The 13,382-nt window shown below is 42.5% G+C and overlaps 1 protein-coding gene across 7 annotated transcripts in view; it reads right to left on the bottom strand.

Moving 5' to 3' along the window:
* PEAK1 (pseudopodium enriched atypical kinase 1) overlaps positions 1–13,382 on the bottom strand; it is a 111,664-nt gene that overhangs the window by 70,754 nt on the left and 27,528 nt on the right. Inside the window, exon 1 of one of the 7 annotated variants that reach the window (XM_039731328.1) lies at positions 4,551–4,653. The exons of the other annotated variants lie outside the window; for them this stretch is intronic. The gene's annotated coding sequence lies outside the window, so the exon portion shown is untranslated. Of the gene's footprint in view, positions 1–4,550; positions 4,654–13,382 lie in introns of those variants that run through there. 7 annotated transcript variants of the gene reach the window in all.

Below are 13,382 nucleotides of genomic sequence, written 5' to 3'. Positions count from 1 at the left end.
GCTGAGTGAACACTGACAAATTGAACAGAAGCAGCTCTGCTTGCTGCAAAGCCTCCTTAAGGCAAACAGCACTGGGGTGACAGCCGTGCACCCTGCAAAGGCCTGGGGGCATGGAAAAGAGGCTCTCTGATTCCTTCCTGGGCTATTTCTCTCCCTCAAGTACTTAAGGCATTTTCCCTTGTTCTGACTGCAGTTTAAAAATACTGATGGAAAACAACTACAGTTGTAATAGGGAACTTCAAGTAGCACTTAATATTTCTGAAGTATTAAGATACAGAGTATGCATTTAAATAGCACAAAATGCAGCAAGTGTTCAGTGGCTCCAGATTTTTTTCCCCCAGTTCTCTGAAATGCTCTTGCCTGAGCTGCATACATAGCTGCACACACACTGCCCTGCTCACCACCAACCACTCACCCACTGCAGCACGGTGTAAGACTGAATGCACCAGGAAAACCACATCATAACCCAAAGCACTGCCATCTTTCAAACACTGAAGGAAAGCAAGATTATTTCTTTAAACTCTCTCTTGCTAGAGACAGGTTGGGCATTAGTGGTTTTGGCAGCTGTATAAAACAGCTGCAGCTGGAAACAATTGGTGCTGAGCAATCGGAAACAGGCAAGGACAGAGGACAATACACTGCAAGTATTGCTCCCGTTCTGGCTTGTCATTAGACACACGAGAGCTTGCTGCAGCCTCACTTCTCCAAGGGCAGAGCATTTGCTTAAAAAAACCCCCAAAACTGAAATTTAGGATCAAGATCTATGTAAGAGCTGTGGCACTTGCATTGATAAGTATTGTTATGGAAAGGGAGACTCTGAGACATTTTAAATCTAAATTCACTTGCCAGGGAAAAGTGGTTATTTGAATCCTGCAGTTAAAGAAGAATGAGGCAAAGATCAAAAGAGGGTGGTAAAGGACTATCAGAAGAGCAATGCAAACGGTGACACTTGAGAACATCCACAGCTGACAAACAGTTCACTGGGAATACACAGAAAGGAGAAACAGGTATCAGCAGTAAGGGGGGAATCTTGTCTCACAAAGAACTGCTGGTGAACTGGAACCATTTGCCAGGTTGATGCAGACCACAGGGCCAAAGGAACATGGTTCAGTGTGCTAAAGCAACTGCCCAGGGTGAGGTGACCTCAGTGAGTGTTATACTTCAATAACACAGTTACCAAAGCTACAGAGCAATCTCTTAAATGCTCCTCTGGAAAATGATTTTATATGTTAGTTCAGAATAAAATGCCAAATTGGAAAGGCTGAAGCAGCAAGTTACTTTTTCAAACATTTTACTCCTAAACACAAATTTAGGGACAGAGGGATCGACTGCCATGGAAAAGCAGGAGTGCTCCATCTGTGCAGGATAAATTATGGACTAGAAGGGAGAACTCAGTTCAGCTGCTGACATTTGAAACAACAGAGGTAACAAACTGCAGATTTAGCAAAGCTGCCAAATATCAAAGATGTTGAGAAGAAGATCAGAAGGATCATAAATACCCCAAGAAGAGCCCCAGAGAGGAAAAAAGTGGTTACAGGATGCCAGCAGCTGAATCCAGCGTGTCCATTAGGCTGCTCCTGGCACCAACAGCAGCACCTTCCCCAAACTCACTCCCACCTCCATCAGCAGCTCAGAGACTTCTGAGAAAGAACTGGGGTCTCTGTACTTCATATTCTTGCATGGAATTTTCCTTCATAAATTCATCCAATTACCTTTTGAACCCATTTACAATCCCATATCCACAACATCCTGTGGAAGGACATTCCACAGCTTCTCAGCTTTGTGCGTTTGTTTTGAGCTGCCAGGTTCTTGTCAGAAAACAAAAAAGAAAACAGATAAGGAACTCAGTTCCTTTATCACCTCTATTTATTTTTCCTATGCCATAGTGATTTGTGATTTCTGTTACAGGCCCCCTCAGCCTGCCTTGCAGTGGAAGTGTCCTGTTGTGTGTGTTCGTGCTGAGTGGATGCTGCTCCATACCTCCAGCTCCCCACCCTGCATTCCTCTTCTGCATTCTTTTCAAGTGAGGCTGTGTGTCATACTCAGAAGCTTTTGAGAAGAGGATGAAAGAATTCTAGAGCAGTGGGAACAAAGAGGTGTGTTTGAAGGGAGAGAAATCTTATTTAGGGAAAAAACATAGGAAATAAAGAGAAGTTTCACTGTGAATCTACATGTTTGCAAGCAGAAGTGTTCAAGCATTATTAAAATATAGGAAATAGGGAACAAACTGTAAGATCTGTAGTAGAAATCGGCTTATTTTTCTGTGCCTTCATGCTTTACAGAGCTGAAAAAATTTCAGTGTGCTCTGTTTCTCCTTCAAATGAGCATTTCACCACAGTTTGTAACTTCCCAGCTCATCTAGAAAGGGGCACCAGTGCTAGAGGCACTAATGAGCCTCTGTGTTCTAATTGTATGAATATACTGAAAGAACAGAAGTACAGGCAGTGAAACAGATTGCAGAGGACTGGAGAGTGGGTGCCAGTAAAGGAGGCTGAAAAATAATTACTGGTCACTGTACACTTTTAATGCTGTAGGAGTAATACCTGGAACTCAGCTTTTCCAGTATTAAAAGCCAACTGGGATCTTTATCACTCACTTCCAAAAGTACACTGGAGCAGCACTGTGATCTGACAGGCTCAGGCTCCCCTCAGGTCCCACTGAAGCACTTTGGAGCTGCTCTTAGAGGCAAAGTTGCTTTTCTCACCTTATCACCACTACCTGGCTCTAGGTGGACACTGGGCACAGGGGGCACAACAGGAAACAGCTCCTGGCACCATTTCTTTACTAAAGGAGTCCTCAGTGAAGCCCTGCTGAGGTCAGGTAAGGTCACTGCAAGTCCATCCCCCTTGGGGAAAACATCTTGGATTAAAAGCTGCTGCAAACCACACCCATGGCAGGCCCTGCTCCTCTCTGGATCTGCTCCGAAGGTTTGGTCAGTCCAGACATGGACATGGTTTATTTGCTGCCACAAAGTGTCCTATTAACATTTTTGAGGAACACCCCACTTCTAATCTCTGGTAAGCATCTCAAATACCCAAAACTATATTATTAAAAAGAAAAAAAAGGCAAAAGAAAAAATCCCACAGGAGGCACACACAAAACATTCCGTGCTCTTGCATCCCTGGGCTGTAGAACCCCACACAGGAATTTTACAGTATATTTTTCCAGATCACAAATGTGCTTGTAAATGCTGTGAATTGCATAAAAAATGTTGGCTTCCATTATTTAACAAAAAATCCCAGCAGGTGTTATTCATAAGAATATTTAATTTTTTTGTAGTCTGCCACAGCAATCTCAATTTTTTTGTTATTAAGTTATACCAAGTGTATTTTAGATTTTCCCAAGAGTAAGACAGAGGAAAGGAAAAAAAGATATTCCAGTGCTACTCTGTATATGTACTTAAGAGCTTCCCCACTTAGAAATTCACTTTAGAATTGAATTTTGGCAGGTGTAAAATTTTTGCCTTCTTCATAAAATCCTTCTAATTTGGCAGAGTTATGACAATTTGAACAAAAAAAACCCAACTATATTTATATTTTCAGCACATTATCTTAAGTGTTGATAAAATTCAGTATTTGCTAAATACATTTCAGGACATTAGGAACTAGGGAAGGGATATTTGCCCTTGATGATAGCAGGTCAAGATTGGAAGAAACACGAGGTTGTCCACATATGACCGTTCTTGAAAACAGGCATATAAACAGGAGAAAACTCACTGATATTTGCATATCACGTAACACTTCTGATATTTTAAATCTTTTCAGCATATATGACTTCATAAACTTGATGCTGCTATGAAGAGCTACAGGCAGTGGAAACAAAATGAGTGCTGTGCTGGTTTGCAATGGGAATTCTTCCCAGCTCCCCACTGCCCACTCTGCATAAACCCATCAAAGTCTGATGCTCTGCCATGATTTCCCCACTGTAATCTGCTGCCTATTATTCTCTCAAACCCCATCTGCAGGTCATTTTTCTATCAAATGAGCTGGTTAAAATTCCTTCTCCCTTTTTATTTAAACCTAGGGGAATTTCAAATAGTCCGGCACTAACCGACAGGAATTTATTTTAACCATTATTTAAAATACCAGCAGCTTTGCACTGCTACAGTTTAACAGCTCTGATGGGTTTCATGCAGTCTCCCTTCACTTTATCTCCTCTGACACAGGCATTAGCATCCTGGGAGCCCAAGTACAGCTCAGAGAGTCATTGCCATTGCCTTTATTTCCTTTTAGGCTCAGACCTCTTTCCACACAGAATTTGGAGCATTATACAAATTTTCTATGCACAGAAAAGCATGTACTAGTGTGAAAATAGCTATGTAACAAGTAAAAATATTTAGAAATGCACACTGAGGTAAACCCTCTTTCCCTTTATAATTTAAGACATTTTGAGCTGATTTTCCTTATAGAAGGGAAGCAAACTGATTATTCCCTGATCTTGGAGGAAGGAGATACTTAAGAGTTACAATTCTGTGTATGCATTTTGAACTGAAGCTTTTTCCTCTACCAGATACCACTGTGAATGAAAGCATCACACTTGTCAGCACTTACCTCCATGCCAGAGGGCTGAGAGGGAGCATGACCTGGATGGGACTGCTTCCCAAAGGCAGCAATGGAAGTGATCTAACAGGGTCCCGTGCAGACTGGCTGCTTCTTGCAGGCTGCCACACACACTCAAACTCTGCAGCCAAAAAGAAGCTGCTCAGTAAGAAGCTGTAGAGAAATGTATTTTTGCAGACTGCAGCTTGAGAACCTCTTGTAGGAAACCAACAGAATAGAAGACAATGGAAAACTGTTGGCTATGATGGGGCTTGAAAATAATGAAGTTTAACACAGCTTATTTTTTCTTGTATGTGTGATGGAAGAGAGGCAGATGAGAGCAGCATGATGGCCAATGCTATCAACAACACGCTTCCCTAAAAAAAACACCTTTGGAGCACTGTGACAAAGCAACCTAACCAAAGCATCAGGTGTCTGTACTTCAGTGCTCATTGCAAATGTTTATTTGTGAGTTTCAGAAGTTACACTTAAACTACAGGTTCACAATTTACCACAAAAACCAATCACCAAAACCACCCAATACATGCATCAGGGTTCTCCTCCTTTTAGCAAAATGCCCTTAGCTGTGGGTTTGCTAAAGGGGAAGTAATTTTTCCTTTTTGAATTGAGCTTTGCACAAGCTGATGGCAGTGCTGCAGCTTGGCTTGGGTTTGGTTTCACTGAGGAGAGCTGAGAGCTGACACACACAGAGCAGTGAAGGTGTGACGGGCACAGCGCCGGTGCCACAGGCAAGGCTCCTTATCTGCACACCTGTGGCACTGAGTGCAGTCACACAGGCTGTGCTGGCACATGAACGACAGGATTCAGCCCTTTCCCTGCCTCTGCTGGCAGCCACGCTGCTTTGCTTCTTCCGTGCCCACCCACTCCTCACACAGCAGGCAGCTCTGTGCCCTTGCCAGGCTCTGCTCCTGAGCTGCTCCACGAAATCAGCTGCAGAGATCTGAGGTGGCAGCAGTGGCTGGGGAAGAGGGGCAAGAGCAGTGTGCTCAGGAACTGCCCCGGCAGCAGCAAGAGCTGCACTGGATCGTGTCCTTACAGAGACTCTGAGGATGCTCTCCCCACTGCCCTGCTCTAACTCATCACTGTACGAGCCACACAGTGCTACAAACACAACAGCAACTGCAGAGCTGCCAGCCTGGCTCCAGCCTAGAGAAAAACAAAGGGAAAACCAAGAGGAATATGATCCATGAGGAATTCTTGTCTTCCTCGTTCACCTTGACAGACCCAAAGCTGAGTCAGAGGAGCAATGTGCACATGGAGATGGAAGCTGCTGGTGTGGGTCAGGGGGCTGGTCCTGGTCCACAGGGGCTGCACAAAGGGCACCAGCGACCAACCCCACCCCTGCAGCACAAACAGCACCTTCTGCAGTGCTCCTCAAAGAGGCTGCAGCCTGCAAACCTGGCCCACAAAAGCTGCACCAGAAAAGCCTCATTGCATGGAACTTCAGCAATCAAGTACTTTGCCTGAGCCTCATCAGCATCAGTTATATGAGTATGCTTTGATTTAATTTATCTTGGTAAGGACCTGACCTGGGCTAAATCAGCAAAGAGACCCTGATGGTGGTTACTGTCTCTTTTGTTGTGTGTATCCAATTTACCTATCACTTATTTTTAGGCATAACCTGAATTTTTAGGCTGTTGGCTCCATTATAACTTTATCAGCAGGAGAACAATCTTACACAACTCCTACCTTTTCTCCCCCAGCTGTTTGTTCCCATGCCAGCCCAAGCACCCAAGACCACATGGGTTTATGCTGGCAGTTGGGTCTTCTTGGCAGGAATCTCCTTCCCCAGATGAATCATTTCCCTGGCTGGGTTCACCAACATGTGCTGGCACAGCACAGAGAGGAAAGGAATGACCAGGAAAAAACAGCAGTCAAGCTTTAGTGGGCTGCAGTGACACCACAGACACAATCCCAGCTTTAATTAGCTTTCTGTTCACACCTGAAATGAGCTACAGAAACATTAAGAGTGGGGAAGAGTGATGTTAAACTAAAGATGAAGGAGGGATTTGACAATGGCAAGTAGGGAGCAGATTCACAGTAGCAGCATTTAAATGGTTAAATCTCGAGAGGACATCTTTCAATCATCCCACAGTCACACAAATTCTAAGTTCCGTAGAAAATTTAAACACACTTCACTTTGCCAATGCAAATATGCTATTTGATATCAGTCTTCAGAACAGGGCCATACAAAGTTGCCCAAACTAATGATTTACTACTCAATGCCCAAAAACATTTCTAGGCTTTGTAATTCCAAGTTTGGCCACATTATCCTCCCAAATGTACAGAAAGAAATATCTCTTTTGTCAATAATGCCATTACTGAATGGTATAATTCCAAAAATCCATGCAAAAACTGTCTAACACCAGAGTTCAAGAAAATGCCTTAATTTACACTTAGAGGTGTCTTGGGAAGAAGACAGGGATGGGTGTGGAATTAAGTATTTTGTATTTTTGGACACAATATGCTTTGGTGTTTACAAGAACGTTCTTAGGGATACCAAAGTGGTGGCTGAGTGCCAGGAGAGCTGAGCACCATCCTGGCAGCTGCTCCAGGAGCAGGGAATGCTCATCAAGGCTGTTACACACCAGCAGCCTGCAAAGGGAAGGGTTTCCCAATTTCCAGGGACTGCTGCAGTCCCCCAGGAAGGGGGATGGGGACAGCCAGCTGCCTGGAAGCCAGGCTGAGTCCTCAAATCCCCATTAACTCAGCAGCCAAACATTTCCTAACTCCTTGCTTCTCAAAAAGGCTGTGGCCCACAGGTAGGAGTTCCTCAGGCTTAGGAAATGATCTAGCAATAAATCTAGGCAGCAATCCTTCACAGTCTCATCTGAAGACCAGCATTAAAAGGACTCCAGTGAGACACTTGGACATCATGGCAATCTGGCAGCTTTGCAGAACACATTTGACTGCTGAGCTGCACAACGATAAATACAGAGACAGACCAACCCGAATGCCCCACATCCATGAGGCACTTCCAGCCCCTTTGCCAACACATCAAACCAATAAACATTGAATAAATATCAGCATGTAGTACACCATCTGAGCTGTGTTGTCCAAAAAAGTGGTCAAGAATTACCGAGTTTTATGCTCACCCTAAATTCTGATGACTAATCTGGTTCTTTTATTCCAGCAAACTGAAAGTACAATGGACATAGTGACTGACTGGATGCTGGAAACTACAGCTCTTCTGTGAGCTAATCCTCGGGAACTCAGCAGCTCTGAGCAGACAGTGGGGGAAGGTCCCATGCTTATGACTCATGACACCATTTTTCTCTCTCCTATTGTTTTGCAAATTCTCTGCTTAATCTAAAATCCATTTCAACTAGAAACTTCCAGGCTTAGTGGAAACGTGAAGATAATATATTCCAAACAAGTGATGCTTCAAAAGGGTGTGGATCTCCAACCCTTGAAATCAATCTAAATCTGGGCTGGCACTGCCCTGCCCTTGTCACTGGCCCCTGCTCCTTCCCATGCTTGCATTATCCCACAGAGAAGATCCAGATGTGACCCAGCTGGAAACCAGGGCAGTGCCACCACGTGGAGCCACATGGAGTGGGAGTGATGGAGGACATGTCACAAGATAAAGTTGTGGCAATCCAGATTTAGACAAGCCTAAGTGGAGGTCTACCACTAAGAGTTATTAATCATCCTGAACGAGCCATGTCTTAAAGGAAATGGGCATCCTGAGCTTTGGGTTTCATTTTAAGGTATTGATTTATGTCCCTAAAACATTTTAAACCTGTACATTAGCAGAAAAGTTATCCTACATATACTGGTAATATATTCTCTTAATGGGATACATAGCAATAAAATTTTGTCTCACTAGATCTTTAAGAGCAGATTCAAACTTCAAGGATTATGAGTTCAGGCAGGATAATGCCCGTTTCCCTGCCTGATGGCTGGCAGTAACACTTGGAAGCTGGTTTTGATAATAGGTAGGATACCACAGTAGCCACACTCAACTCTAGGAATCTTTTCTGCTTCATTGCTTTAGCTTTGTTTAACAGCCCGTTTTTGAGTGGTAAAACAGTAGTAGAAATGGCAATATATTTATGAAGACATGCTAAATAAAATTGTATTGCTTTTACAAGGAAAAGCAATAGATTATACCAAAGTTATAACAAAAGCCCCGTCTGTTTGCAGCAAGAGAACTGCAAGACAGGATTCCATCTGCCTCCCAGGACAACTCTTCATGCTGGTTACCCATGGCATGAGGCCAAACACACCTTCAGAAATAACTGTCAAATATTTTAAAATCACCTTCCTATGCAAAGCATTTCTATCAGCCTACCACCCTTCTCCAGACAGGGAAACTCCCACTAAATCATCAATAATACATCCAGGCAGCCATCAGTCCATCTGCTAATGAGCAGTTCTAGCACACAGCACCTATCCACAGAAATCAGGCCTGGAAGATGAGAGCATAGCCCTTAATAATTTACAGGACTCATTAACCTCATCCCAAAAGACAAACAAAAAGAATGTGATATCTACTCAGATTTCCAGACCAAACCAAGATCCAGTGTTTCAGAGGCCATTAGGATGTATCAGTCAATAAATCCTCTGCAAATGTTCTTCTGTGGAATAACCTGGCAGCCAAAGAACCATCCACATCTAAAAGCCTGTATTATTAGAGACACAACATCAGGAACCTTAAGAAACCTGCCCTGCTGAAAATGAGATCGAAAAGGTTTGAAAATTATTCAATATGGCAAATGATAAAAAATCTTTCAAATTTGCTATTTTAAATAGATAAAACCAGTCTAGTCTGGTTCTGCATAGAATAAATAGCAGCCCTCTACAAATGTCAAGTGTGCCCAGGGACAGATCTCACATCCAACATCAAATACTCACTTTGGCAGCACAACACAGAACCAGGAGCGGGGGGAAAAGACAGCCCAGTGTCCTGGGACTAACACTCAGTTCTGTACCTGGCCCAGCAGGGCATCCCTATTCCCACCAGACACTCCTTACACAGGGATTGGTACGAGTATCTGGGAAGGAATTATGACGATGCAGTTTGGGCTGCAGTTTATGACTGAAAACCAACAAAAATAACCCTAACACCAATTGCTTGGTTTTCGTGGTGTCTCCAGCTACAAATACACTCTATTCTCTCTGCACAAACACCCAGCAGCCACGAGGGTTTGCCTCCAGAGGGAAGCTCTCCACTTACATCTCCTCTTGTATCAGATCCCACACTCAGTTACCATATTCCTGTGCCTGCTTTGAAGTCTTTCTGAAGGAGATAACCTAAATGCTGGAGGAGCAGGCTGGAACACCCAGTTGTGCTCTGTGGGAAAGGAGGAGACCCTGTGCTCTTCCCTGGCTCTGCTAGGCAGGTGTAGGAACAGAAGCTGGGAAGCTTGTTTCTCACTCCATTTACATGGATCATGTGGGTTTTTTCCAGGGACTTTTTTCCAGACATTGTGTATGAGCTGCTGTACCTTCCCTTCCCTCTCCACACGCCCAGTGAACTCCCTTCCAGCTACAAAATCAACATGCAGAACTGCTACATGATGTAGGCTAAAACCACTTAAAACCCAGATGTGCCTCTCACAGCCCATCCTATCCCAATCCTTCAAAAGCCAGGACACAAACTCCCATTTTACTGTCGATCATTCCGAAATGGCAGCAATTAAGGAACGTGCTATTTTCCTAATTACAATTTCCTTTTTACCAAAGCCCCTTTACTCACAGCAGCTTCTACTGCAAGCAGAGAAGCACAGCCCAGTGCTGCCTTGTCGAAGCCAAGTGTGTCTGACACTTGTTCTTTCCTAAAGCTACACCCACCCCTGAAGGCTTTTCCAGTGGGCCATGGCACAGGGACTGTTCAACTGCTTGATGACATTTTGGGACTAAAAGGAGAAAAAACAGCACTTAAAATAGAACAGAACAACCATGAATTAATAGAAACAAGGAATGGGTAACTATTCCATAAATAGTGCTGATAGAAATTATCAAAAGAATAATGGTTATCTTCCTGTAAAGAGAGCTTTTACTGAGGTTTCATATTGCATATTCCTTTCAAAGAGGACACAAAGTTGAAGGAAAAAGTGGTATCTTTTCAACTTTTCTTTCACAATTAAGAGTGTGTCCTTAATGTTTAAACCTAATTAAACTCAGAACAACTAATTCCAGCTTAGTAAAAAAAATCCCATCTTAGACAAAAGGTGATCTGATAGCGCAAAATTATTATTTCAGTACATGATCTGGGACATGCTGAAGATTAAATATTAGTTATAAATAAATATTAAATATTAGTATGTTCATGGAAGAAAAATAAAAACATGGCATGTTAGCAAATACAGTTTTTCCTTCTGGCTTTCATAAGGTTACATCAAAGTCCATTATATATAAAAACTTATATATTTAAAATAAAAATGTGTATGCATCAACTTGTCAGAGGAACACAACAATATCTCAGCCTATACAGCACAACCTGACCCACATGGCTGTGGCTAAACAAACATTATCCCCGTTTTCAAAGGAAAAACGCCAGCTCTGGATGAGCTGCAGGGTGACTGGGGCCAGTCTCCTGATGGAATTCCTCACTGCTCACTGGCAGCACTCACCCTGCCACACCCCATGAGATGAGCACAGGGTGAGGGTGAACAGTCAATGAAGTACAAATACTGCAAGAAAAGCAAGTACTGCCAGAATAACACTGCTGTTGTGAACAGGAACACATCTCTAAGGTTACTTTTAATCAAAATTAAAACCAGTAACTGGTGTAATTTGTCTGGACACATGTTCAGCGGTGCCATATTTCAGTCCCAACGTACTTTTCTTCCACAGAAAAGTGCTTTTCTAATATCCAGAAGTAAACGAATTTTTGAAAGACCATTCTGTCTCCAAAGAGACCATTAGGATCAGTTTTCCATTCTAAACAGAAATTCCTATCTTCTCACACAGCTCCAGCTCCTCCAAAATAACCAAACCATCCTGAGCTTTCTCGCGCCCTCACCTGCCAAAAGCAACAAACACTTCTAAAGGAGGAACAGCAGAAAACCGAGAACCATTCTTTAATGGCAGTGAAGTCTGAACAAGTGAAAATTATTGTTGCTTTCCCTGGAATAACAATTACCAAAGGTTCAGCCCAGAAATGCCTTAAAAAAAAAAAAATAGGCTACTAAGATTTGCTGCCTTTCTCCATTTGTTTTTTGTCACAGATCTTTAAAGATCTGCTACCTGCAACTGAGAGAATATCTCTGTTAACACGTTAAAGATTTGTATTTGTACAGGTGAATGTTATCTAGAATTTTCTAAATAGTATCTCCCAAAGTTTTGAGGTTTCTGCCTCAAAGTCTCAGTCCTCAGTAAATTTTATTTGCACATCCCATTACAAAGTTTTTAATTTAAAATCGTAAGGCAACACAGTCCTATGAGGCATTTCCTAACACACTGGTGGGCCATAAACACCAGGTATTTTGTGGTACATGCAGTGAAGAAATGAACATACCATGTACACTTACTGAGAACGGGTGTAGTTATGCACCAGAGCATCTCACCTTGCCTCTGCCCAGCCTGCACACTGCTCAGCAGGGATTTCTGCAGTTGGGAACCTTATTTTTCACACACACTCCTCAGGCACTAAAAGTTTTAGAACAACTTTCTCATTCATAACAGGTCAGAACATTTTGCCTGCAGACCACACACAAATGCTCCGTTTGACAGCTCGGCTGTTTGGAGGCTGCTGCGATGCTGCTGGAAAAATTACAAAGGCCATGGTACTTCCAGCCCCCCAGGACCTGCCCAGCTGAGGATGCCAGAATCCCCTCTCTCAGTCCAGCTGCAGTGGGAAATAAGGCTCCCAATGCACATTGATTGTCCTGAAAGTTACAGCACATTACCTGACAAGGTGCACACAGAATACAGGACATACGTTATGCCTGAAGAGCCCCAGGTCTTCCTATAGACAGGAGAGAAAGATTACATGGACAAATTACTCTTCCAACTGCCCTTCAGGTCAGCAGCTTTCAATACTAACTTTTTATTAGATACTTCATTAAGTTATTGACAATCTTTATTTCCCTTTCGGAAACTGCAGAGATTTAATTTATTTTTTTTAACAGGACAAGGTATGCATTCCCTGAGGAGCTTAAGTTACTTCATTGCTATAGATTAATTTTCTCTAATCTTACTCCTTTATAACTCATTCCTCCATTCAAAGAGATTTTTTCTCCATGAAAAACGAACATAACATCAAAGCTGCAATGCTGTGCTTTTCTCAGTAGTAAGAGAAAGTGATGTGAGATACCAAATTTTTTATACTGGAATTTCGAATGGTATCTTGTGACAGAATTTATGGCATGAAACCTTACAGAACTTTGAAATTTTCTATTTTTTAAGACTTGCAGTTACTATACACGGCAAGAAAATGAAATATATAAAATATACACCAACTGGATAAAAAAATCTGACATTAAATACTCCATTTTAAATGTAACACAATGTAAACTCCTCTGCAAATGCCAGCCTGTCGATCTGTAGACACACAAGCTCATCTCTGTACTGCTGCCTCTCTCCTCTGTTGAAGTAAGCACTGAATTCAAATAGGAAACATTCTGAAGCACAATTGTTGAGCTGCTCCCAAGGGACAGTTACAGTTTCATGGCTTAATCACTTCAACTTTCCATTTTGTTAATAACATAGTTGAATAAAAATGATCTGATGCTACTTGTGCATTCATTTTAATGAGTCCCTGGAAAAAACACCTACAGTGAAGCATGCCCAGATCTCCTGAATCAGTGGGAAAAGTTCTGCACAAAGATTAGAAATATCTTCAGCTTCTATGCATCAGTAACGTATTTTTGATCC

This window comes from Passer montanus, unplaced genomic scaffold (genome assembly GCF_014805655.1).
Source record: "Passer montanus isolate IOZ18808 unplaced genomic scaffold, ASM1480565v1 scaffold111, whole genome shotgun sequence".
NCBI lineage: Eukaryota > Metazoa > Chordata > Aves > Passeriformes > Passeridae > Passer > Passer montanus.
This window is presented reverse-complemented; position numbering and strand designations above follow the sequence as displayed.